The following is a 12,077-nucleotide window of genomic DNA, read 5'->3' as shown; positions in this document are numbered from 1 at the left end:
TTTTCAGGGCTGGCCGGGGTTAGCGATAGATAAGGGGGCGGCCCCAAAAAACGACTTGCCGGGTTCAAAGGTGTAAAAAAAAAAAGCGACAATTTGGCCTACACGCAAAATAAGCCGCGATGCATCGAATATGTTCAATGTATCCCCCACGAAGTTATTTTTCTAAAGTAACTAAATCATACTTTAACTTGTAGTAATTTAACCAGGATGTTTTTCCTACTTTTGCTTGAATAGTTTCCCGTGTCAGATACTTTTACTTGAGTAAACTTTCGTCTATGTGGTAACACTTCTCGAGTAACATTTTCCACCTCTGCCTGCTGCAAGGAGTAGTGTTGGAAAACGCGAGACAGCAATGGCCGCTAGAGCGGCATGTGACGTCGGCGCGAGGGATGGGTAGTCTTCCGGTCACATGGCCAAGATGGCGCCCATGTAGTGTTTTCATTCCAGAAAATGAGTTTTCGCCTCGGATCTTTTTAAAGTTGATCAAATTGATTAATATTATAACGAAAAATATGGAACGCTTCACGAATTTGCGTGTCATCCTTGCGCAGGGGCCATGCTAATCTTCTCTGTATCGTTCCAATTTTAGTATATGTGCTGCCGAAGCGAGCACGTTTTTAAAGTGTAAACTGACCGGTATTTATGCCCCATCCCCAGGGTACATTTCTCTCTTTCGGGTAGCGCGACAAAAAAATCACGCAACAGAGTCTATTCATTTTTAGTTATGTTTTCTTCCTGCAAAGTACCGGTAACATAAACATTGTAATCCGAAGTACAATATGATGTCGATATTAACCACATTTGCTAAAGGGAATCGTTTGATGACTGTTAGATATTCTAGTTTTCACAAGTCTTTTTAGGGTGGATGCAAATGATATGCGACTTTCGGTTCGGGCAACCAGTAGAAACTCGTTTTCCGAAGGTGACAAACTCGTCATCGCGGCCCGACTCGTTAGGCTGCTTTAGGCGTCCCCCTTTGGTGGCGTCAGAGTCACGTGACATCGGCGTCACCTGATCGCCGTGTCTGGGCGGACCTCCACGCTCCAAATCGGAGCATCATCACCTTGTCGCTTTGTATTTTACTGTAGCGATGTTACCTGATACGTTCGGTTGCACTGTGGTTGAAATCAGGGGTGTTGTGGAAGGTTATCTGGTTCAAATAACGCGCCTTACATGTAAAGTAAGTGACACAAATGTGTTGGTGTGGAGGCCACGTGTTTCCTGTCTAGCGTTCTGACGAGTAAAGTCGGCGACACAAATGTCACGTGTTTACTGTCTAGCCTGGCGCCCCACCACCCGCTTCTGTGGCTGCGGCCAGTCAGACCCTTCTCCGCCTTTTCAGAAGTTGTCGATTGCATCTCTGCAAAAGGTACAATATTTTAACTTCCGCCGTGACTCTAACGAGGTTTCTTTATAATTTATGTTGTCGCTGCAACAATATCGCAACAAAGTTTCTCTTTGATGGTATTTTGTGAGCTCCGTTTTAAACGCCTGCGCTTCTGACGTGCAGTCAGTCCGTTTATTCATGCTGAGCCGCTCCAGCCAGCGAGTTGCAGACAGTGCAAGTGGCGAGCTACCGCGTATGACCTGTACCCAAGCCACAGCACCAGGGAACATGCGAGAAAAGTGTAGGAGGAATGTTCAAATGCATTGTATTTAGTGATATTTCATCAGCTATAGTAAAAGGAACTTGCGCTTCTTTTTGCAGAGCCTAGTCCTAGAAGTGCGCCTTGTCATGGGCAGCAACCTCCGTATATAGGCTACTCATATGAAGTGTATATGCAAAAAGCACTGACGTTCTGTCCAGGAATAGTTTCTGCAAATCCCATTTCTTGCTTGACGTTTTGATGCTTTCTGTCTTTACCCATCATCGCTCACGGTGTTGGAGTCTTGAGCCATTGATTATGTCTAATTCTATCTGCCTTTTGCCATGATCGTCATCTGGCTGCTGCTTTGTTGTTTTCTTCCCATACCCTTCTAGGTCGTTCCTATAGGTCCTTTTCCTTCCCACTCTATCGCGAACACCTTTTTGGGCTACCTTGTTTCATTCTTCCCCATGTACCATACCACTGTGGCCGTTTTATTTCCCATGATTTCCACCAGTGGTTGCATTTCCAGTTCTTCACAGATTCTTTTATTTCTTATCCTGTCTTTTTGCTTTAACCTGCCACTCCTCTTAAATACTTCATTTCAACTGCTGTTAATTTAGATCTTTATTCATCCAGTATTGCTCAAGATTTTGCAGCATATTCTATTGTTGGCACATGTATCGTTTTATATGGACTCAAATTCGCTTTTGTACTTATTTCTCCCCCCAAATTAGGATGATGTTAATTTCACAAAAAACATATTCTGTTTCTCGTTTTTCATCTGTCTTTTTCCCTCTTCGCTTGTTGTTGCTCTCAGGTATTCATATCTTGACACATTTTGTAGTTGTTTTCCCTCTATGGATTTGCACATTTGCAGTTTCTCCCTTGTTATTTCCGTTACTTTCCTTTTCTCTGTGTGTTTTTTTTTTTTCTTCTTCTTCTTCTTCTTCCATGCTGCCAGCTTGCTCTTCCAAGCTATTAGTTTCCTTTTGTAACTGTTGCTCACTTATTAGAATCACTGTAATATCCGCACATATCAGATCCTGGATCAACGCTTTAATTTGGAATATGCCCAAGCCGTGCTAATTATTATCTATCTATCTATCTAATTATTAAATCCACATATATCACAAATTATAGAGGACTTGGGCTATCTCCACGTTTAATGCACCTTTCCTTATTCCTTTGCTCTGATGTTTGCCACTCTAATCGTACCTTTCCTATAGATTTTTGCCTAATGCTTTAAAAGGCCCATTTTCATTTTTCTGGCACTTCCATTGCGCCCTGTGCTTCTCATTTTTAGCTTTGTGCTTCTGCACCAAACACTGCTTTTATCTCAATATTATACTTCATTTTTAGCCAGCCAATCTTTTTCTCAGTTATTGTTCTTGAGGTGAAAACCTGATCTTGTATTTGTTTTCCTGGGATCACGTGTAAAACTTGCATACATGCGGAATTGTGCGTGAATCATTTCTTACGCGACAGTCAGTGTTGATTAAAACACGAACTTTGCGTGCAACTTGGCTTAAATTTACGGATTCTGGCGTCTGTCCGCCCGCCCATCCATCCATCCTCTAAACCCCCCAGTTGTTCCAAACTTGCAACAGAACAAAGGTTGCGTGATTTGTAGGTTTCAGTTCTTCACACATCTCCAAGAGGGTAACTCCAGGACGTCTACATTGGCTTATAAGTCGCTCTTCATCTCGAAAAAGGACACAAACGATATTAAAAATGGTTAAATGACAGAGATCATTGTGTTGTTTGTTTGTCTACGTTTGAATTGTGGCAAAATAAACACTTTCCTCTTTTACGAAATTAGAAAATGTAAACGTAGCATAACGGTCGGGAGCAGCTTTAACGGATTTGAAAGTTGGAGCGTTTTCTGTTATTTTCTTCATCAGAGAGACGGATATCTCCGTTTCAGTCGCTCCCACCGACGGATCTGTTTGCCGAATGGAGCATCTATCAGGCGTGTAAAAGAGGACAATACTGTGTACATTATGTTCAAGTTGAAATTACCTCTCTCTCAGGGTAAATCTGAAACAGTGAGCTAAGCCGTGATTGAAACTGGACAGAGTATTTCTCCATCTGTTTTAAGGATGCAAGTGAGAGTTGCGTTGGGCAGGACGGATTATTGTATTCGTTGATCCATCCATCCATCCTCTAAACCCAGTTTATCTAGGGCATGGGGAAACTGGAGCCAATCCCAGCAAGTATCGGTTGCAGGCAGGAACGGCCCCCCGGACAACTGTTCTGAAAAACCGAGGGGAAACATACCCTTTATTTGAGACCTATTTTATAGTAGCACAGAGCATCCGCGTGTTGGTGGGAAATAATAGGGCCCCTGGCCACACCTTAAACTCAGCCAAACGGCAATAATCCCTCAAGTTCACATTCACTGAGGTTTCATTTCCTCCGTTCGCCCATAGTTTTCAAGAAAAGACATCACTCAGGCACATTTATATGGCAATTAGGTCTGGGCTTCCCACACCGGGGTTCCACACTGCCTCCTCGCATCTCTCTTCACCCTCATGTCCTTGCCTCATGGTTTCCTTTCAAAGCCTCCCCTCCACACCCTGCTCAACTCATTTTTAAACCGCATCTGCGGGTGCAGGTGGCATAGCCACAAACCCCAGGGTGCTAATGCTGCACACCCCGCACGTGAATACTAAGCCAATGCCCCACCTGCACCCAGTAGCCGCTCCACTTTTTTACCGCTCACCTACGCCACATCCCGAGCATAATTAAAACTAGCAATTATTGTAAAACGTGCACAGCCAGGTACTTGACCTTGTCACAGTAGGGATGTTCAAAACGGACGTTATTAAGGCCATGTGTGGTTACTAGTAGGGAGGTGAAGGTGAATAGCTCAAATCGTGTGCACATACTCAGTTTTAAGCTTCTTTGAGATGTATAAACGAACTTGATGCAGCTTCTGGTGGTGTTTTTTTTTTTTTTTTTTTAATTGAAATGAATCCACCGTGAGACGATTTTTAGTATGGAATCTAAATGAGGTTTTATACATGAAGGTCCTTGGTCTGTACGCTGCTTGATCTATATTATTTCTGCAGATGTCTGTGGTCCTGCATAATGAAATTGCCTTAATTTTTATCCACTCTTTATTTAAGGGTCAATTTTCTTTTCTGCGTTTCTCATTTTCTTCCCTTGTAATTTTCTTTGAGCCTTTTTACATATTCCCTTGTCTGTTTCTTCTAATGAATTTAATGTAATCATTTATTCAATCTTTTCTGATTGCTCGGTCCGGATGTTCACAGGCAAACTTAAGACGGACCTGTACGTGTGCCGCCTTGAGCAAGGAGACCTTGTGGGCTCTGCAAGATTTCAATCCATTACAGCATAGTGCGTTACCAATGGTGTTGTTGGCGACTGCGGCCCCAATCCTCCCGTGTAGTTTTGGGCTGATCCCTCACCTTTCTCATGATCATCCTCACCCCGTGAGGCAAGCTCTTGCATGGAGCTCCAGACCGAGTGCGATTGATGGTCATTCTGTATTTCTTCCACCTCCGAATAATCGCACCGACAGTTGTCGTCTTCTCACCTAGGTGGTTGCTGACGGTCTTGTAGCCCATTCCAGCCTTGTGCAGGTCTACGATCTTGTCATTGACAGCTCTTTGATCTTGTACATCGTGGTGGAGAGGTTGGAATGGAAGAAATTGATTCTGTGGACAAGTGTGCTTTATACACGTAACAAGTTGAGATCAGGAGTATCTGTAATTGATTGATTGATCGATTGATTGATTGTAATCTGTGTCCAACATGGGCACACAGCCAATCTGTGGGATCCAGAATTCCGGCTGGGTTATAGGGGATGAAATACTTATTTCTCTCGAGGACCTTCAAATCAGTTTGGAACTTTTATATAATGTTTTTTTTTTCTGGATTTTTGGTTGATATTCTGTCTCTCTCCATTAAAATGAAACTTCCAAAAAAATTTATAGACTGTTCATTTCTTTGTAAGTGAGCAAACTTACAAATTCTTCAGGTGTTCAAATGCTTATTTCCCCCACTGTGCAATAAATCAAATCAATACGTAAATGTATATTGGACATTATTTGCAAAATTGACTTAAGAGTTTCAACATTTAGTTTGGAGTGTCGGTCGGAAGCATTAAATTGACTGGTAGCAGCAGGCAGAAAAGATCCCCATAGGCGCTTCTTCGCACACTGTGGAGGAATGAGCCCGTGGTTAAAAGTGCCCCAAGAGGGGATGGTTGGGGGATTTTTCATGGTGGCCTTCAATTTTGCCACCATCCTCTTTTTCACAACAGCTCCCAATAGGTCCAGGGTTAGCCCTGTGATGGGGCAGGTTTTCCCAATAAGTATATTCATGCATTCTGCATCTTTTGAGCTCACGTTGCTTCCCTAGGAGGCTGCTTTCCAGCACTTGCTGCATACATCAAAAGAGCAGAGTCTCCTAAGGAAGTACAGTGCCTCCGTGTTGTCAGACCAGTCCAGTTTGCTGTTTTTTATGAACCCCCAGGTACTTGTCGCTCTGCGCTGCATCCACCCAAAACCCAGCCCCCGAATGGTGACTAGTCCCAGAGGCTCTTTTGGCATGCTGGAAATCCACCGGCACCTCTTTTGTCTTGCTGATGTCGAGTTGCAGGTGGTTCTCCCTGCACCACAAGACGAAGTTCTCCACACCCTTCCTGTACTCCGATTCGTCTCCATTTTAGTCATCTGAAAATTCCTGTAGGTGGCAAGTGCTGGTACTGTACTGGAAGTCTGTTGTGTGGAGGGTAAACCGGAAGAGAGAGAGCAAGCAGTTCCATGAGGTGCTCCAGTATTACACAACACCATTACCAAGCCTGACGCATCGTCCCTGGGCCTCAGAAACTGCTTTTAGTTGGTCAGGTTGTCCATCATCCAGGAGACTAGGGGACATTAGGCTGTAAAGCTTGGAGCCTTTTGTCCAGTTGATGAGGCAGAATGGTGTTAAAGGCAAAGGAACAATCAAAAGATCATTATCCTGACTGGTCAGTAGGCTCTGTGAAGCATGTAGATCAGAGCATCCTACACACCTATGTGTCTGATCGGCCAAGGATCAAAGATGTTATGAGACCAGGGGTCCAAGCTGTTTCAGGGCCATCCTCTCAAAGTAAGTAAGAGCAAGTGGTCTGACGTCTTTGGGATCACAGGAATGCCCTTTCTTTGTCTGCGGCACTACATAGGATGTTTTCCACAGCAGGGGAGTCTTCTGCAAACTCGGCGAAAGACCTAGCTGGCACATGTTTTCAGCGCCCAGGGGCTGATTCCATCCGGCTCTGCAGCCTTGTTCATGCAGATTATCCTCCGCACTCTCCTCACTTGATCTGCAGAGGCGGATAGTCCAGGAAGTGGAAGTGGTTTGGAAAGCACAGGTGTGATGTCATTGCAGGGGATGGTCGTGCAGGGTGCAGATGGAAGTTGGGATTCCAGAACCTCTTCAAGGGTGGACTGACAAGAACAAGTCAAACCTGTTGAAGAACTGGTTCAGTTCATTAGCTCAGTTCTTGTTCCCTTCCTCTGCATGTTTTATAGCCTGTTTGTAGTCGGTGAGAGTCCTCATCTTGTTCCACACTTCCTTCACGTTGTTCGGCTGTGACTTGTGGCTCAAGTTTGTCTCTTGTGGTAGGTTTTCCGCTCATTGAGCTCCTTGCTAAGTTCTGAGTGCACCCGTTTGATTTCATCCTTTTCTGGAGACCTGAAGGCTCCGTTTTTATTCAGAAGGGCTTTCAGTTCTTCTGTGATACGTGTTTTGTTGTTGGGAAAACGGTACAGTCTTTGTGGGAACTATGTTTTCTGCACAGAACGTGAGATAAGTCTGTGATACAGTGGCCGAGAGTGTGGTGTTTCAGGTCTAGGCCACATCTGCGTGAAGTACATGAGACTTCCAAGTTTGTATTCCCTTGGGCTCCTGATCAACGTCGAGCGCTCATTCCTTTTATTTGTCAGCGATCTCGCATTGTCATTGATGACAGAAGGCAGGCATGTTCTGTACCTTCTGTCCAAACCTGGAAAAAGTTGATTCCGGAATGAAGAAAAATGACGTGATGAAAGCATTTTGGAATCGCGCTTTCATCTTCTTCTAATGATTTGTTTTCATCCTGTATTTTTATTCCTGTGGGTCGGTACAGTGGCTTCGATGGGTAGCGCTGCTGCCTCGCAGTTAGGAGACCCGGGTCCTCCCTGCGTGGAGTTTGCATGTTCTCCCGTGTCTGCGTGGGCTTCCTCCGGGTGCTCCGGTTTCCTCCCACAGTCCAAAGACATGCAGGTTAGGTGCATTGGCGATCCTAAAATTGTCCCGTGTGTGTGTGTGTGTGTGTGTGTGTGCACCTGCGGTGGGCTAGCGCCCTGCCCGGGGTTTGTTTCCTGCCTTGCACACCTGTGTTGGCTGGGATTGGCTCCAGCAGACCCCCGTGACCCTGTAGGTAGGATATAGCGGATGGATTTTCATTCCTGTATTTCTGTTTAAAAAAAGGAACATCTAACATCTCGTTTTCATTCTGTGTTCATACCTATATTTGTATAAAAATAAGTTACATCTATCTAAGAGTGTCTCATTTTCAAATAAATTTTTTTGCAGTTTAAGCAGCACTTTTTTATACATATAGTGTCAAGCTTGGGTCACAGAGTTGCATGAGAGACAGGAAGATGAGTCCAGGCTTTCAAGGAAAAAATGGGTACTTCATTACTCTATAAATAAGGCTGGTATAGTCTCGAGACATCTTCATTCAGAATAGGAGCTGTTAGGACCGCGGCACAGGCGACTGTCTTACTTTAGCTCCCTTCTTCAGATTAGAAGAACATCAGCCGGCTCGGAAACCACCACTGTGGTTGTCGCGGTCTGGAGAGAGAGATCAAGAGAGTGTAAGGAAGAGCAGATGAAAGTCTGGTATTAAATGTTAAACATTGTGTGACAAGCACGGTACGCGGTAACCCTGATCCTGCAGAGGACAACCAGTTGCTTTGCCCTTCCTTGGTTAGTGTTTACCGGACGCAGCAGAGCAGCTGTGGAGCTGTCCTTCTGCCGCTGCCTTTAGACCTGACGAATCGCCGGCAGCCTCGGTCACATAACTATATGTATTTTCCCCATATATATTTTAATGAAATTTCTGTTATAGCAAAATATATTTATGGTACTGTGAGTTTCATTATATGTGTGTGTGTGTATATGTATGTGTGTGTGTGTGTGTGTGTGTGTACAGTGGACCCATGACTTACGAACTCAATTTGTTCGTGAGGGCTGGTTGTAACTCAAGTTGGTTGTAAGTCAAGACTATTTTTCCATAAGAAATAATGGAAATGCCCTTGTTCCGAACCTCCCACAGCAACACTTACTTAACTTTTTTTAATAAAAAAAGGGTTGTATAATGTGCATAATATACCAAGAACACCAATAATTTTTCTAATGTACTAACCAAAAGTTATAAAAAGTGCCTAGCCTACCAGAAACAACAATTTCATACTGTACTCACCATTTAAGTTGACATCTTTGGCTTGCAGGAAGGGAGGAGGAGGAGAATGAAGTGGAAGGTGATCATTGTTTGAAAGGAGCTTTACAATTCTTTTCTTTGTCAAATTGTCGAGATGGTGGATTTCGACATGCTGTATATATTAGCGAGATCAGTCACACGAACGCCACTCTCATATTTCCACACAGTTTCCTTCTTCGTTTCGATTGTGATCGCTTTCTTTACCTTCGTTACCTTCTCTTCCTTCCTTAGCAATTATCGAAATAAATTTATATAAATCACTGCACTGACCGAAATTACGTCCACAAACACATGTATCTGGGCCCCAACTGACGCTTACAAACGCTCTCGGCTATTTGTTTACAATTGCACCAGCGGATACACGTGACCGCAATCGGTTCGTACACAAGACGTTGGTCGTAATTCAAAACAAAAATTTTGGTCAAACCAAGTTTGTTTGCATGTCAGGCCGGTCGTATATCAAGGGTCGACTGTATATTATATATATATTTAATGTAGCAAAGCGCAGTGGTAGCGTATGTTGCGTTTTAAGGATTTAACCACTTTTTCTTTTGATGGCCCTTATGCTAACATGGATATCACCCCGAGTACCACTTAAATTTTGGGGGGGGGGGGGGGGGGGGGTGTTCTTGTTTTGGCCAATGTTTTACCATAATAATTAAAATAATTAATAATGTATTTAAAAAAAACTTACTAACATACATATAATACTCAGAATCATTAAACAATGTTCAAGTATTTTTGAATATTTATTTTTAATTGAAATATTCAAAGCTTTTTTTTATTTTTTGTCTCTTTTTTTTTTTTAAAGACTTAAGTATTTGTGAAACTGGAAATTTTAACACAATTTGACACACATTTTACATTTTTACTGACTCCAACTCCGTAATTGAACAATTATTTCTGACTCCACAAGCCTACTTCTGCTTTGCAAGTAATTTTGTTAAATTGTTTTCTAATTGAACCAAGTGCTTTCCTGTTAGCATCTGATTAATTATACGCTGTTCAAGCATTCTCGGCCCATTCTCATTCTCCTCTCTTTCCAAGCCCTGTTCCACGTCCCCGCTCTTTCTGTTTACCGATATGAGCTCCTGTTTCCCGTATGTCGTTTACGTTGGATTGCATAGATCTCCATAAAATGCATCCTTTTCATCTCTTACACTGTTTTCTGTTGATTTATAAATTTGCATTAGTTCTGCTTTATACTGTAGAATTTAAGTTCATCATCGTTATTGCTGGATTTGGTTCCCATCCTGCTCTCTTCTTTTCCATCTCATTGCTTATAATCCTCCCCACTGATGGCTGCAAACGTTTGTTAGCAAATGTTGTGTGATGATCATTACAGAAACCTGGCTGCACCCGATTATCCCAGACACCGTAGGGCAGCTGGCAGGCCATACAGAGACTCCGACAAGAAAAAAGGTTCGGGTATTTGCATGTATATAAACAATGACTGATGTACAAACAGTAAGATTCTATACACAGTTTTATGCAGACCTATCTTCCAAGGGAGCTGACGGTAGTCATCATTACTGCTGTTTATTTTTCCTGCAAATGCTAATGCTCTCGCCTGCCCACACGATGTCATCAATAGGCTTATCCCAACGGTGTACACACTGTGGCTGGTGATTTTAATCAAGCATGGCTAAAGAGTGTACTCCCCAAATTTGTGCAATATGTGTAATGCTCCGACAAGGGGGAAGAACACACCGGACCGTGTTTATTCCAGCCTAAAACTTGGTTACAGAGCACTAGCTCTCCCACATTTGGGTTTCTCTGACCATCTCTCACTGCCCGTCATCCCAGCATACACTCCCCTCTGGAGGAAAGTGAAGTCACTCAAAAAAAATCCAAACCTGGCCTCTGGTAGCCCCCTCGCAACGTCAGTACTGTTTTTTCCAAACATAGAATGGTCCATTTTTAAACACTTGAGGCTTATACCCTAATAGAGTTTGTGTATTCCTCTGTTTTAGTTCTGCGCTGATGTTACAGTGTAGAAACACATATGGGTCCACCCTAACCAAAAACCATGGATGACCAGTGAGGTACGGTCTCTGTTGAGAACCCGAGGCATTGCCTTTAAAGGTCAGTGGATAGGGCCCCGGTACAGTGCAGTAAGAGCAAATCTGAGGAGAGGCATCAAAACTGCCAAGATGGTGTGCAAGAGCAAAGTGGAGGCCCATCTAACGGACAGTAACTCATGGCAGGGAATAAAACAAATTGCCAACTACAAAAGCAATACACATGTGCTGATATGTGCTGATGCCTTATTGGCAGAGGAACTAAATCTTTTCTTTGCCTGCTTTGAGACATTGAAGTTCTGCTCCCACCGGCCCAACCTTAAGTCCCTTCGCACCTCTACCATCAGCGTCTTTTGTTTTGTAAATGCGTCGATCAGCACAAGCAGCCTGCTGTCCCATCCCCCGTCTTGACGGAGGTCGGCTCACGGGCAGAAAGTTCACACGCATATAAGCAGCCTTGGCTTCAGCTGGGAGAAGTGCCTGGAGTTGTATAGGGTAAATAGTAGAGTACATTGTTATTTGTAATACATGCACTTCATGTGTGTTCCGTGTCTACAAAGATCTGGGTAAGTGTAGGATGAAAGGAAATGCAAGAAATGCTGAACACATACCTAAAGCAGAAACTTTTTCCATGTTATACTAATGAGGAGAAGTGTAGAGTTTAGTCCAAATATCAAATAAACACGTGGGCCTTTATTCAAGTATATTACCAAAGGAAAAAAAACATTCGATTTACATGTGGCTGTCAATAAGTTAAAAACTCGAGTTCAAATGTCAATCGACAGGGATTTTACACGTATTCTTGAACGGTGCAGAGGTAAAAACTGCTGCCTTTTAAGCCAAAGGTTGCCGGTTTGAGACTGGGCACTCCGTGTTTTGAGTAGTGAGCTGCTATTATTATCATTATTATTATTATTATTTCTTCAATATAAACATACATTTGATTTGTGTCTGTAATACCTGGTGTAAATT

The 12,077-nt window shown here is 43.2% G+C and overlaps 1 non-coding gene across 1 annotated transcript; it reads right to left on the bottom strand.

Annotated features, from left to right (window-relative positions):
• Positions 1 to 506: 506 nt before the first annotated feature.
• LOC114647458 (U6 spliceosomal RNA) lies at positions 507 to 613 on the bottom strand. The gene has a single exon (XR_003715520.1). It is a non-coding gene; the product is annotated as a U6 spliceosomal RNA (small nuclear RNA).
• Positions 614 to 12,077: the final 11,464 nt, after the last annotated feature.

This window comes from Erpetoichthys calabaricus, chromosome 2 (assembly GCF_900747795.2).
Source record: "Erpetoichthys calabaricus chromosome 2, fErpCal1.3, whole genome shotgun sequence".
Taxonomy (NCBI): Eukaryota; Metazoa; Chordata; class Cladistia; order Polypteriformes; family Polypteridae; genus Erpetoichthys; species Erpetoichthys calabaricus.
Note: the sequence above shows the minus strand (reverse complement) of the source record. Positions and strands in the feature narration are given on the sequence as shown.